A 15,561-nucleotide genomic window follows, 5' to 3' on the forward strand; every position below is an offset into this window, starting at 1 on the left:
GCACCCATCTCTGCACTGGGGTCTCCCCTCCCCTGTACTGGGATCACCCCTGCTCTGAAGTTCTCAGTCCACAGACCCAGTGTCAGAGCCTGAAGCTCCACCAGCAAAGGGAGTGGGGGCAGCACTGGCAGGTGAGGGGTGTGCATATTCCCATGGAGACCCCAGACCCACCTGCAGTGATTTGGTCACGGCTTTGGGCAGGGGCAGGACTCTGGGCTAAACCGCACCATGGTACTGGGAGTCCCCCTCCCTGCCCCATCCCAGAGCCCTCCGGGTCCCTGAGGAGACGTGGTGGTGGCAGCTACCCAGGCTGCCCACAGTTACTTCAGGTAAGGCCCGAGGGCTGGTCACCACCCCCAACCCAGTGGCCACATCCGGGACAGACTGAGGGAGGCGGGGGCTGCACGGAGGGAGGATGGTGGTGGGGAAGGTCCCCTGGGCAGGGGGTCAGCAGGGCACAAGCAGGAGGCTGGGGGATGGAGGGCGCTGACATCATGGGGGAGGGGAAGGTGACCTCATGGGGAGAGAAGGTGGTGATGTCACAAGAAGCAAGCTGAGTTCTGTCAGCTGATTGGTGGGTGGGTTTGGGGGCGGGGCCTGGATACACAGCAGTTGCCAGGGCCTGAGGCTGAGCAGAAAGGCTGAGCGGGCCAAGATGGCAATGCTGCTGCTGCTCCTGCTGCTTCTGGCTGACCTGCTCAGATCAGTTGAGGGGTCCTCCCTCACACACACATCCCATACCATGAACCCCACCCAAACAGGGGGGTCCCCCTGGATGGCATCCCCCTTTGTTCCCTGTTATGGACCAGGGAATATACAGACCTACACTCAATGCCCCATGTATCCCCTCCCGCCTGGGGAAACCCTGTTCCAACCATCCACCTTTGAGTCCCCGCTCATCCACCAACAGCCATGGACCCACAGTCGATGTCCCTGGGTAGAGCAAACAACTGCACAACCCCTGTCCCAACCACCCAGCTTTGAGCCCATGATGATCCACCAGCAGCTGCAGATCTGCACTTGGCAACTCTTGTACCACCTTGTGCCTGCAGAAGGCCTGCCCCAATCGTCCAACTTCAAGCCCCTGCTGATCCACCAACAGTCGTTGAACAACCACGCTGCCCCTTGGATGACCTCTGGAGTGCACAACTCCTGTCAGTACTGTCCACTTTCTAGACACCAATACACCAGCAGCCACAGACCCACAATCAGTGACCCTTTGACCACTCACCTGTGGAACCCATGTCCCATCTGCACAACTTCAAGACCCTGTTGATCAACCAGAAGTCATGGACCCACACTCAATGCCCCTTGGATGACTTCTGGTGTGCACAAGTACTGTCAGAGCTTCACACCTTTGAGCTGACACCAAACCACTGGCACCCTCAGACCTGCACTCAGTGTCCCATGGACCACCTCATGCCTGCAGAACCTGTGTCCCAACTGCACACCTTCAAGTCCCCATCAATCAACCAGAAGTTGTAGACCCACACTCAATGCCCCTTGCAGGACTTCTGGTATGCAAGGTCCTGTCAAAACTGTATACTTTTGAGCCCCTGCTGATCCACCAGCAGCCTTGGACCCATACTCAGTGACCACTGGAACACCTCACCCCTCTAGAACCCATGTCCCAAATGCACACCTTCAAGCCCCCATTGTTCAAACAGAAGTCATGGACCTACACTCAATGTCCCTTGGATGAATTCCAGCGTGCACAAGTCCTGTCAGAACTGCCTACCTTTGAGCCACCACTGGTCAACTGGCAGCTGTGGACCCACACATGGTGATGCTTTGACCACCTCCCACCTGCAGAGCCCTTGTTCCAACCATCCACATTCAAGCCTGTGCTGATCCACCAACAGTCATGGAACAACATGTACTGCCCCTTGGATAACCTCCAGTTGGCACAACTCCTGTCAAAACTGTTCTCTTTTGAGACCCCACTGATACATGGTCAGCCATGGACCTTTGGACCACCACCTGCATGTGGAATCCTTGTCCCAACCATCCAAATTCAAGCCCATGCTGATCATCAAGAAGTCTGGACCCACACTCAGTGCTCCTTGGATGATCTCCAGTGCACACAAGTCCTGTCAGAACTGTCCACATTCAAGCCCCTGCCAATCAACTGGCAGCTGTGGACCCACACTTGGCAACTGTTGGACCAACTCACACCTGCAGAACCAGTGTCACAGCCATCCTCCTCCAAGCCCCAACTGATCCTCCAGAAGTCATGGAACAAAACACTCTGCATCTTGGATGATCTCTGGTGTGCACAACTTCAGTTAGATCTGTCCACCTTCAAAGCCCCACAGATCCATCATCAGCCATGGACACATATTCACTGACCCTTTGACAACCTCCTGCCTGCAGAACCCATTTCTCAGCCATCCACATTTAAGCCTCTGCTAATCAAGCAGAAACAATGGATCCATACTCAATGCCCCTTGGGTGACTTCCAGTGTGCACAAGTCCTGCCAGAACTATCCACCTTCAAGCATCTGCTGATCCACCTGCAGCCATGGACCCACAAACTGCAACCATTGTACCACCTCCCACCTGCCAAACCCCTGTCCCAACAGTCCTCCTTCAAGCCCATGCTGATCTACCAGCAGTCAAGGAACAACACATACTGCTCCTTGGATGACCTCCAGTTTGCAAAACTCCTGTTAAAACTGTCCAGTTTTGAGACCTCACTGATCCACTGGCAGCTGCAGAAACACACTCTGAAACCCTTGGAACACCTCCCACCTGTGGAACTCCTGTCCCAACCATCCACCTTCAAGCCCCCGCTGATCAATCATAAGTTGTGGACTCGTGTCAATGCCTCTTGAATGAGCTGTGGTGTGCACAAGTCCTGTCAGAACTGTCCACGTTCCAGCCCCTGCCAATCCAGAAGCAGCTGTGGGCCCACATTCAGAGACATTTGGACCACATACTGCCTGCAGAACCCCTATCCCAACTGTCCACATTCAAGCTCCCACTGATCCAGCAGCAGCAATGGACCTGAACTCGGCAACCCTCGGACCATCTCCTGCCTGTAGAACCCCTGTCTCGGTCATCTACTGTCAAGCCCCTGCTGATCCACCAGCAGTTGTGGACACACACTCACTGCTCCTTGGATGACCTCTGGTGTGCACAAATCAAAACTGTCCACTTTTGAGCCCACATTGATCCACCGGCAGCTGAAGACCTGCACTTGGTGACCATTTGACCACCTTCCACCTGCAGAACTGTTTTCCCAACCATCTACCTTCAATCCCTTCTGATCCATCAAGAGTCATGGGCCCACACTCACTGTGTCATTGATAACATTCAGTGTGCACAACTCCTGTCAGAACTGTCCTCCTTCAAACTCCCACTGACCCATCAGCAGCCATGGACCCACACTCAGCAAACCTTGGACCACTTCCTGCCTGTGGACCCTATGAACCAACTGTCCATTTTTGTGACCCCACTTATTCACTGGCAGCTGCACACCTTCACACAATGAAACTTGGACCAACTCCCAGCTGCAGACCTCCTGTCTCCACCATCCATCTTAGAGCTCCCACTCATCCACCAGCAGTTGTGGACCCACACTTGATGCCCCTTGGAAGACATCCCATGTGCAGAACACTTGTCCCGACTGTCCACCTTCCAGCCCCTGCTGATTAACTGGCAGTCATGGACCTACATTCAGAGACCCTTGGACCACTTCCCATCTGCAGAACCCCTGCCCCAACAGTCATTCATCCACCAGCAGCCGTGGACCCACCCTTGATGGTCTCTGGAACCTCCCCTGCCCATGGAACCCCTGTCTCAACTATCAACCTGCAAGCCCCCACTGATCCAACAGCAGTTATGGACCTACATTCCATGCCCCTTGGATGACTTCTCTCCAGCCCAATTCCTGTGACAACTGTCCACATTTGAGCCTCCCCTGATCCACTGGCAGCCACAGACTTGCACTTGGCACCCCTCAGTCCCCATCATGACTGAGGACCCCTTGTTCAAACAGTCCATCTTCAAGCCCCCACTGATCAACTTGCTGTGGCAGACCTGCATTTCAAACCCAATGGATGATCTCCTGCCTCTGGACCCCTTAATCCAGGTTTCTGTCTTCTCACCCCCGCTAATCCACTATCAGCCAAGGACCTCACTTTGATGCCCCTTGTACCCCCTCCTATGTGTGAAATTCCTGTCCCAGCCATCTATCTTTGAGCCCCAACAGATCCTCCAGCAGCCATGGATCCCCATTTGATGCCCCTTGGACCCCCTCCTGAGTGTGGAACCCCTGTCCTAAGAGTCCATCTTTGAGCCCTCAGAGATCCTCTGGCAGATGCAGCTCTGCAATTGATGCCCCATGGACCTCCACTCACCTGCAGTACCCTCATCACAATCCTCCATCTTCCTGATGCTGCTGATCCATGGGCAAATTGATACTCAGGGTGCCAGGGACACCTGCCTGCCAAGGAACACAGGACAAGGTGGACTGGGAAATATTGATGGTTTAGGGCCAGATTTTGATGCCCCAGTGGTACCCAGAACTGTCCAGGTGACAGTTCTCCTTCTGAATCACTCTACTCAGGGGATGGCATTCCCATGGCCAGAAGACCTTGTTTGGAGGGGACTCACTTCAACCTATTGTCCTTGTGTGGTATCTTCTGGGGATCCCTTTTCTTCCTTGGAGTTCTCTTGTTTAAAGAGTGTAAAGAATGGTGAGGTCATGAAAAGCAGATGGACCTGGAGTTGCAAGAATTTTACAGAACCAGCAAGTTTGTACATCAGCCCTTTTTAGACTGTGAGGAAGCACTTGAACACAAAAAGACAAATTCTAAAGCAACCATGAGTGTTACTGACAATCTGCTGAAGGAAGTCTCTGAGTTAACAGAATCACTCAGAGTGCATGAGCAGGAACACTTCAGGTTGCTGCAACTTTGACTTCTCAGCTTGGTGACCCAGGAAGGACAGGATTTAAAGGTCATGCCGGAGAGTCAGTTCTCCCTGTGTGCATTATAACAAAGGGAGTTGTGAACAAGTTCCTGAGGAAACCCAGGCCCTTGGGATGATCATGCCAGACAAGGTGAAGCTCAGCCAAGGACTCCCTTACTCAGTATCATCATCCTCAGGGCCAGGGATTCCTCAGGAACTTGTTCCCAACTCCCCTTATCATCTACTAATGTGCTCAGGGAGAGCTGGATCTCCAAGATGTTCTTTAAATCCTGTCCTTCCTGGGTCACCAAGCTGAGAAGACAAATTTGCAGCAACCATTTGTTTTCTTGCTCTTGCATGCTAAATGTTTCTTTTAGCTCAGAGACTTCCTTCAACAGATTATCTGTAACACTCATGGTTGCTATAGAATTTGTCTTTTTGTGTTTAAGTGCTTCTCACAGTCTAAAAATAACTTATTTACAAGCTTGTTGGTTTTGGAGAACTCTTGCCACCAGGTCCATCTGCTTTTCATGACCTCTCCATCCTTTACATTCTCTAAAGGAGAGAACTCCAAGGAAGAAAAGGGCTCCCCAGAGAATACAGTGCAAGGAGAGTAGGTTGAAGTCAGTTCCCAGACAAGGTCTTCTGGCCATGGGAATGCCATCCCCTGAGCAGAGTGGGTCAGAGGGTGGACTGTGCTCTGAACAGTTCTGGGTACTCCTGGGGCCTCAAAACTGAGCCATAGACCATCAATATTTCCTAGCCCACCTTGTCCAATATCAGCACCCTCAACCTTCATGGCCAAGCCCAAGTCTGGTTCTTCCATTGGAAGTTGCATTCCAGCCTGAGCTAGTGGCTTGGATTTATCCTTCCTGGGTAGAATGGAGAGAAGACCCACGGGGGAGGATTAAACTGTATTAGAACAATCTCTTTGTTGTGACCGCAGTGAGAAGTATGAAGCCTGTGGACTCTGATCAAGGCAGACAGGATCCAAATCCCAGGACCCCCCCTTCTCAACTGTGTGTCCTTGGGCAACTGACTTTCCCTATTTCTTCACTTGTGAAATGGGATAGTAATAATAAAATAATAAAATTTCTTTTGGTGTGATGGTGATTGAATGAATGACTGTAAAGCTTTTAGTACCTGGCTGGCCACAGGGAAAGTGTGATCTAAGTGTTAAGTCTGTTTCCAGAGTCAAATCTCTCCTCCAAGGGGAAGCCATAGCTCCTGGGTGAAGAGCCCTGTTGTAGCTGGTTGTTTTTGTATAAACTGAATTTTTCAGCCTGCATTTGAAGGGTAAAGGAGGAGGAAGGAGACAGGGTGGCCCACACACCCTGCATGGTGTCTCATGGCCACCAGCTGGATGGATGTGGCCCAGGACACAGGCGTGGCAGTGAGCCAGAACCAAGGGAGCCCCTGGAGGCCTTTGAGGCAGAAATGGAAAATGCAGCTGGACTGAGCTCATGAGAGCTGCACTGAGGAGAGATCAGTCTGGACTGGCTCATGGCCCTGCCTGCCGTGTTGGCTGCCTCAGCCTTGGTGGCAAGGACCTATGGTAGTCCTCCTCCTGCTGGACAGTGCTGTCTGCTGGTCCTCAGTGTCCCCTCCTTCCTTGACTCCTCCTTCACTGCTCCAGTTCTTTGCTGGCTCCATGGCTTCCCCCTGCCCCCAACACTGCCTGCCTGGGCTTCCATTTCAGCCCTCCCTCTCTGGGGTCTCCTTAGCCATTATTCAGATTTAAAGCTACATAATTTTTACTGTGAGCACAAGGAAAATTGGAAACAAGTCACATGATCTAATTTTTACATCAAAGAGAAAATCATGGTCTTCAAGCCACAGAACCACAGGCTCTGGTTGTGGAAAAGGCCTCATGAGTCTGACCCTCCTGCCCTGATGGTGTCTCAGCACACACAGCCCCAGGCTGCTCCCACCTCCTTGCACGATGGCACATTTGGCAACTATCCAAGAGCAGGCACCTGCCTCCCACAACTTCCACCCAGTCAAATTTGTTTTTCCCACTTCATTCTGGGTCCGCTCACAATGAAGCTATATGTATATATTTTTACTGGAGAACTTAAAAGATTACAGAGAAATCATGCAGGAAATACAAAGTTACCATACGCTACTCCAGCACTGTTTTCCCTATTATCCACACTTTGCATTAGTGTGGTACCTTTGCTATAACTGATGAAACAGTATCATTATAATTATGCTATCAACTAGAGGCCATTTTTTACATTAGGGTTTACTGCTTGTGTTGTACAGCCCTATGATTTTTTAAATATTTTGATTCAAATAGCATGTCATTTGGTCTTTTTTTTTTTAAAGTATGCTTCATAACCTTGGATGCTGAATATTATGGATGAAAAATTGTGAAGGCTTTGGATAATATTCTTCTCCTATAAAAGGGACAACCAGGGCAAAGGGGTCTGGCATGGCCCTACCACCCACCCCAATTCCAAATTGGGAAGCTCTGGTGTCCTCCCCCTACTGAAGTTGAACTGTGGTGGGAGGATGATTCCAGTGGTCACCTCACCTGGAAGCCCCCAAGGCCAGTCTCCCCTCCCCTGCATCAGCCAGGAGCGGGCCTGTGGTTGTCTCACCACTTGGGACTCTCAGGGACTGGAGCCCTAGCTGCCTCCTCCAAGAGAGCAGGGTCACCTCATGGATTCTCCCTCCAAGCCACAATTCCAGACAATTCCCAGGGCTGACGCAAGCCTCCCTCAGTTTTGCAAGACCCAGACAATCTTCAGATGAGGTCCCCTTTGCATAATTCAGACAAGGTCATCTTTTCTGCTCTGCCTGAGGACCCCAAGTGAAACAGAGCTGCTGAAAGAAGGTGACTTGCTCATGTCACTGCAGGACTATGTCCCACCATCCTCCCCCAGCACAGCTGGATGAGACATTTCAGTCTGAGTCTGTCTACACACAAGATGCTTCCCCATATGGCCTGCATAACTGGTCCATGGACAGGTGATTCCCAGCATCCCAGACCCCAGGACCCCTGCTTGGAAAGGCCTCTCCAGCCCCTGTGAACCCCATGGCTCACCCAGCCCTCTCCATGCCAGTGAGTTTCCTTTCTCCTTCCCACACTGCTCACCCACAGTTGTTCACATCCTCACTGCATGCTTCACTTTTATACCACCGACCCCCTGGGCCCAGCCTCTGCCATGTCCTCTGCATCACTGGCCCTAGAATGGCTGGGCCCAGATCAGTGCCCAGAAACATTTCCCACTCACAAATGCCTTACCTTTTGTTGCTGGCCATATTTAACAACACTCAACCTTGACAGATTTCCTGTTCACTAGAGATTACAGTATTTGAACAGGAACACTTCTTCCCTGGCTTCCACAAAAAGTCTGTGCATCTGCGAGCTTAAGTGCTGCAGCTTTGGTCTTAAATTTTCTCGGCTATTGCAGATGCTTTGTTGACTTGAAGTGGCTGTAGCAGGCATTTGCTTCATGTTCTTCAAATTATGTTTGATAATTCACCATTAATTATGATACTAGCTGTAGGACTTTTTGCAGGTACCCATGACAGTAGTGGAATTGAACTAGAAATCAATAAATTTAATTTTTAAAAAAGCAAACAATAGTTTTGAAATATTTAGCAATGTATTTTTAAACAGAGCTGGGCATAGGGTGAGGCAAGCAAGGGGCATAAGGTGCAAAGTGCCATTTCTCCCTGCACTTTCACAGACCTGAGAAGCAGCGGCTCCTCCATTTTGTGCTTGAGGCTCCTTGTTTTCCCCATTCTAGTCCTGCACCTGGTGCTAAATAATCCACAGGTCCAAATTACAGAAATGAAAATATTTATGGGAACGAGTGAAAGCATTGTTTTGGAAATTTATGTCTTTAAATGCGTATGTTTGAAAAAAAGAAAGACTGAAAAATCAAATCACTGCTCTCCAGAAAAATTTCTGAGATAATGGAAATGTTCTGTATTTGCACTGTCCAGTATAATAGATACTAAACACACGTGACTTGATCTCTTGCTCTGTGGCTAGTGTGATTGATGTATTGAATTTGGAATTTAACTTTGAACTTCCTTACTAAGGAATCCCAAATAACTTATGTAGATACACTCCCCCAATGAGGTGGAATTTTACTCCTTTCCTCCCCAGTTCCAACCCCCTCCATTACCTGAGTGCAGTTTGGACTTAGTAACTTGCTTCATGAACAGTGTATGAAAAGGGGAAAATAACTTTACAGTGGAGAAACTTGTCACATAATCCTCGGCCAGTTGTCAAGACTAACTCCCCAGTGATAAGTCAGGTTGAAAGAAGGTATCCCTGCTGTGAAGTGATGAGAAGGGCTCATTACTTGTGTGGTATTCCTAAAAACCCATAACCCAGGTGTGATGGTGAGAAAAACAGCAGATAAACCCAAATTGAGGGACAGTCTACAAAACACCTGACCATTAGTTACTCCTTAAAATTGCCAAGGTCCTGAAAAACAAGGAGAGTCTGAGAAACTGTCACAAACCAGAGTAAGCTAAGAGATGTGATGACTAAATGTGTTGTGGTGTCCTGAATGGAATTCCAGAATAGACAAAGGACATTAATGGAAAATCCAGTGAAATCCAAATAAAGAGTAGAGTTTATTTAATAGTAAAATAACAAATACTGCAGTTATTGTTAGGCCTAAGAATGCCATTTCACGTATATTAATTTTACACATTGCACATATCTTTAAATCTATGATGTCTTAATTTTTACTATGAACAGAAATCTTCAAGTGCAAAGTATTGATCATATTTAGATTGTGTGATCTTGATCCATTAGAAAACCTGGTTCTAAATAGTCAGGCCCACCTGATCCCACATCAAACAGAGAAAAAAGTCTCTTTGCTTTAGTGAGAAGGTACATTTATTGAAGATGCATCAACAAGGAACTGGAAGAAAATTAAATCTTTCCAAGGCCACTTCAGAGTGAGAAGAGTTGTGCGGGCTTTTGTAACCCAGAACAGACAAAGAAATGGTCAGAATCCAGAAGAAAGCAGAAGGAGCATGTCCATGTGATGTGGTTGACAACTTTCTAATTCTAGGGACCACAGAAACGGGTCTCACCTATAACTCCGATGGGGAGAGAGCATGCAGGCACAGTACTAGGAGCCTGGTTTAAATATGCAAGCACTTCAATTAAAATGGAGGTCTAATTTTTTTCTTTACATTTTTATAGGGTTATATTAGATAATGGGTAGACCATAATTTATATACTTGCCTCACCTCTTTTAAAAAGTCTTTATTGTTGAAGATGAAGCTCTGACTTGTAGCTAACAGCAAGCACTTTCAGAGAAGCATCAGAGTAAAACAATGTAACCAACAAGGGAATTTGGCTGTTTCTGTGACATATAACATTTAAAAAATAACTTGCTTCCATATTGTTGTGTAATTGTGGCAGCATGTGGCCTGAGCAAAACAGGCCTGTAGATCTTGGTGCACAGCAGTCTGCGTGACCTGGGCAGCTAATGTTCAACCTATTGTCTTTGTAAGCTAGTAAAGAAACCAAAGGGTAAACTGACCTTAAAATGTAACTTTAAAATGTGAAAGGGGAGGCAGGCAGGAGGTGAGAGTCTCCTGTTCTCACAAAAGAGCAAAATGTTCAAATGTTATTCTAGTCCTTCCTGCACCACCCCTCAGGTCACAGGAGGGAACCGTTCCCACGTTTATGCTCCCCCCACCCTTAGGAATGTCTTTGTCTTAAACCCTTAGAAAATGGCTTGCTCTTCTCTGAATTGGCAGCCCATTTCCCTGCAAAAGCAGTACCTGCCTGGTGAGAGAAAAGCCCTTTGAATTCTGCCTCCCTCTGAGTAAGCCCCAAATAAAGTTCATGTTTCAGCAAATGCTGGGTGTTTTCTTTGGTCTTTTGACTGGCAAAGCCCCCTCGGGCTGTGACAGTAATATTATGCAGATCAGTAACCAAAAGAAAAATTTTTAATTTTTATATTGTCTAAACATTTCTTATGCAATTTATAACATAATAACCATTTTTTTGCACTTCATGTTTTTTTCAAGATGAAAGAACAAATTCTTTGCAACTGTTGGGAATGAAAAGATATTTTTAGGGACTGACCTTGAGAAAGCAAAATGTTAAAAGTTGTTAGGATTGAATCTGCCCATAATACCACAAATTTAGAAATTGATAAAGGAAATGCTTTTTTACAACTCCCACATTTTTGGAAAATAATAAAATATTACCCATAACCCTTGTGATAAAAGAGAATCACTAGGCAAATTAGGGAATACATGGAATTGAATGATAATGAACATTTATAGTCAAAAGTTGTGAGACAAAGCTAAATGAGTAGTTAAAGCCAAATATGTAGCATCAAACATATGGGAGGAGGTTATAAACAATGAGCTAGACTTCTTTCTAAAAAGCTGCAGAGAGTAGCAACAGAGCAAACCCACAGGGTCAAGAATGAAGAAATGATAAATAATGGGGAAAATACAAATGAAATAAAGAAGAAAATAACTTTACAGAAGATTGCCAAAATACAAAGCTGGTTCTTCACAGGATTATTCAGACAAACAAACTGCTGGCAGAACAGGTCAATAAATTAAAGAAGAAAAAGTACAAGTAAACAAACGACCTGCAAACTTTTCCTACAAAGAGCCAGGTAGTAACTATTTTAGGCTTTGAGAGCAAGTGAGACCAGTCTCTGTTGCAATTAATCAACTCGGGTGATGTAGCAGGAAAGCAGCCAGAGACAATACCGCAGGGAGCAAGACAGGTGTGTTCCAACAAAAAAGTTACTTATGGATACAAATGTGAATTTGATGTAAATCTCACATCACCAAAATAACATTCTCCGTTTAGCCTCCTTGCAAACCACTTAAAATTGTAACCGCCATTCCTAGCTAGCTGCAAGTTGTGCAAAACCGGCTGGCGGGCTCGGTTGGAATCGCCCCCAGATGCAACCTCAGGGGAGGGGGAGTCAAGGCCCAGTTGCGCTGTCAAGCTCCATAACCATGGAGCACGCACTGCTGCTTTTATGGAAAAGGTGACACACCTGAGGTTAAGAAAGCTGAATTCTAGGAGCAGAAACATATTCCTAGAGGGACCGAACCTCTGCTACCCAAGCCCTCCCAGGGACCCCGGGTCTTTGCTGCTCTGTCCACTCCCGGCAGCCAGACTGTGCAGCACCAGGTCACCGCTAGGGGCGCCAGAGCGCGCACATGTGCCTGACCAGCAACAGGCCTCAGGAAGGGAACTGGCAGCCATTGAGAGGTCCCAGCGTGTGCGGAGGGGACTGCAGCGACCCAGGCCTGAGGAGGCTTCCTTGTGGGGCTTCCCCTGGGGCGCGCCTTGGGCTTGGTGCCTTGGCCAAAAGGAAAGGAGCACACACCCTGGGTCACTTTCCAATTGTATGTATTTTTCACTTGATGAAATGTCCTCCAGCTTGGAAATCACTCACGCCAAGCAAGGGAAGCTGCCTCTTGGCTCCTGGGGGCTGCTGGTCAGCAGACAGCCCTTCCCTCTGGAGTGTCTTCTCCTTCTCCGCCCTAAGCGAGTGCATGGACGCATAGACAGGCAGTACCACCCCTCCAAACCTTAGGGGCACATCAGGAGCAGGACCAACCTTTAGTGGGCTTGAAGCTCCGAGGCAGGCCAGGTACCAGGGATGTGGTAAGAAGACACACTTCCTAAACTAAAGAAAGGGCCTGCTCCCACCACTGGGCAACCCAGGAAGTGGGACTAAGACAGCAGGGGCTCCCCATCCAAAGGGGTGCTTGGGTTTGGGGGCAGGGCCCTCACTTCTCCCCGGTACTCCAGCTCCCCGTTTGGCCCCAGGAGGCAGAGTGTCCTCGGCCTCCTTGGCCCCAGTCGGGCTCGCCTCGCCCCGCGCTGATTCTGGCGGGACAAGGAGGCGGAGGGGGCTGCGCGGGGAGCGGGGCGCGGTTCCTTTAAGGCCCCTGTCAGGAGGAGCGATCGCAGGAGGGCGCGGGGCGGGGCCTCGGCGAGGCGGCCCCGGAGCTTCACCTGCCGCTGGGATCCCAAGGAACTGAGGCGCGGGCTGCTGCGAGGCCGGCGGACACACGGGCTGGAGGGAGCGCGCGGCCGTCCCCACTTGGCCTGGCTCCGGGAAGCCCGGGCGGCGAGCGCGGCGGACGCAGCCAGACTGTAGGCCCCGGGCAGGCGCGTTGGTGTGGGCCCCGGACCCCCGGCAGGCAGCAAGCGGGCGCCTGGGCACGGCGCGGCGGGGAAAATGACCGCGGGCTCCTGCCCGCTCCTCCTGCTGTTCTCGCTCTCCGGCTCGCTCCGGGTAAGTTGCCGCCCCCCGCGCCGACGTTTTGGGAGTCCGATGTAAGGAGGGGCCGGCTCCGGAGTCTGCGGGGCGCGCACACACTGTGCGGGGTTCTTCTGAGTTTTCTTGGCCGTGCCAGTGACTCCGCCGCGCGCGCTCCGTGGCACCCAGCCCGGCACCCGCGTTCCTCGAAGCCGTCTGCGGTCGGCAGGAGTGGGAAGGCGCCGGGGCGGCGTGGAGCGGCGAAGCGGGGCGAGAGTGTGGGCGGGTGGCCGGGATACCGTCACTGCTCGCAGCGGGACCCGCCGAGCATCCCTCGCCGCCTGGTGCCCGCGGCCGCTACCCGGAGTTCGGCTCGCCCATGCTGCCGGGACAGGCTGCTCGCTGGCGGAGCCGGCGCACCCTCTACTTCCCGGAGCTGCGCGCCTCCGGAGTTAGCGCGCCAGCCGGGCTCAGGGCTCAGGGCTAGGGCATCCTGGCGGGGGCCGACTGGGGTACAGGGGCCGTCAGGTCCGGCCGCCTCTGCGCTGGGGCTGGGGATCCGCTGCCCAGAGTCGCCCCGCTCTTCTTCCGGGTGGCGGCCAAGACCGTCTCTGCGACTGGGTGGGGGATGTGACCGCTGGACACCCCTGTCGCCAAGCGCCGCCGCGCGCCGGCTGCAGCAGGAGTCCTGGCGGGGCCCGCAGGGCTGGGAGCAGGGCGGGGTGGTCGTGTTCCGGGCCCGTGCGGGCGAGGAGTGCGCCCTGGGATCGCGGGGCTCCCGCTTTCTTTCTGGAGAGTCGCGCCGGCCCTCTGCCCAGCTTGTTCTCCGCATTTCGCGGGGTGCAGGGCCTGAGGGGGGTGGGTGTGCTGAGAAGCTGGGAGTGGGGGGAGGGGAATCTTCAGGTGTAAAGTATCAATCATATTTAGATTGTGTGATCTGACCATAATACCACAAAATTAGAAATTGATAAAGTAATAGTTTAAAAAAATCCCACGTATTTTGGAAAATAAATAAAATATTACCACATAACCCTTCCAATAAAAGAGAATCACTAGAGGAATTATGGAATAAATGTAATTGAATGATAATGGATATATTACACTCAAAATTGTGAGCCAAAGCTTAATCAGTACTTAAAGGGAAATCTATAGCATTAAACACATCGGGGAGGTGGCGGTTATAAACAGTGATCCAGGCTTCTTTCTTAAAAGTTGCAAAGAGTAGCAACTGAGCAAGCCCACGGGTCAAGAAGGAAGAAATTATAAAGAATGGGGAAAATATAAATGAAATAGAGAAGAAAATAGCTTTACATATTAAAATAAAAAGCAGGTTCTTTCACAAGTTTGTTAACGTAAACTTTTGGGAGGATTGGTCAATAAATTAAAGAGGAAAAAGTTCAAGTAAACCAACGACCTGCAAACGTTCCCTATGAAGAGCCAGGTAGTAAATATTTTAGGCTTTGAGGGCAGTAAAGAGCAGTCTCTGTTGCAATTAATCAACTCTGATGTTGTTGCAGGAAAGCAGCCAGAGACAATATCCAAGGGAATGGACTTGTCTGTGTTCCAATAAAATCGTTTTCTATGGACACAAATGTGAATTTCATGTAAATTTCACGTCAACAAAATAACATTCTTTTAACCTCCTCCCGCAATCACTTAAAATTTATGCATCATTCTTAAATAGCTGCAAGTTGTGCAAAACCAGGCAGGGGGCTAGATTGGATAGCCCCTAGCTGCAACTGCAAGGAAGAGGGCATCAAGGCCCAGTTGCACTTTCAAGGTCCATAACCATGGAGCACACGCTACTGCTTTTATGGAAAAGGTGACACACCTGAGGATTATGAGAGCTGGATGCTAGGAAGGGACATGTATTCCCCGAGGGACTGAACCTCGGCAACCCAGGCCCTTGTAGGGACACCAGGTCTTTGCCGCTAACTGTGCTCCCTGAAGCCAGACTGCAGCAGCACCAGGTCGCCGCTAGGGGCGCCGGAGCGCGCACATGCGCCGGACCCGCTCCTGACCTCGCGCCAGGACCTGGCAGCCAATCAGAGGTCGCAGCGGGCTCTCCTGCGGAGGCCACGGTGGTGCCTGAGGCTAAGGCAGCTTCCTTGTCCTGGGCTTCGCCTGGGGCGTTTCCCGCAGCTCTAGGACTGACATGGACGCTACCTGTAAGGACTCCGGCTTGGGGTGTGCGGCACCTAGAATGGGCCCAAGCGTTCCCTTCGAGGAGGCAGGAGGGATTCGGTGACTGAAGCCCCGCGGGTCTTGATGGTGTTCCCCGTCCTTTCTGGCCTGAGGGGTCTGTCCGCGCCATGGTTCTCCGAAGGGACTGTCCGGTGATGCTTGGTGGGTCCCTTTCGCCTTTCCTCCTGCCCCCTCATTCCCCTCCCTCTGCTGCCCTGAGGGCCTGGCCTCC

General features: G+C 50.4%; 1 protein-coding gene and 1 long non-coding RNA gene across 2 annotated transcripts in view; both read left to right on the top strand.

Moving 5' to 3' along the window:
* The window catches only part of LOC119525087, a 184,678-nt gene that overhangs the window by 117,224 nt on the left and 51,893 nt on the right, over positions 1–15,561 (top strand). The gene's annotated exons all lie outside the window — the stretch shown is intronic.
* LOC119525090 overlaps positions 12,911–15,561 on the top strand; it is a 50,453-nt gene continuing 47,802 nt past the window's right edge. The window contains exon 1 of the long non-coding RNA XR_005214914.1: positions 12,911–13,181. This is a non-coding gene — a long non-coding RNA (uncharacterized LOC119525090). The remainder of the gene's footprint in view (positions 13,182–15,561) is intronic.

The sequence above is a fragment of the Choloepus didactylus genome (genome assembly GCF_015220235.1).
Source record: "Choloepus didactylus isolate mChoDid1 chromosome 23 unlocalized genomic scaffold, mChoDid1.pri SUPER_23_unloc6, whole genome shotgun sequence".
NCBI lineage: Eukaryota > Metazoa > Chordata > Mammalia > Pilosa > Megalonychidae > Choloepus > Choloepus didactylus.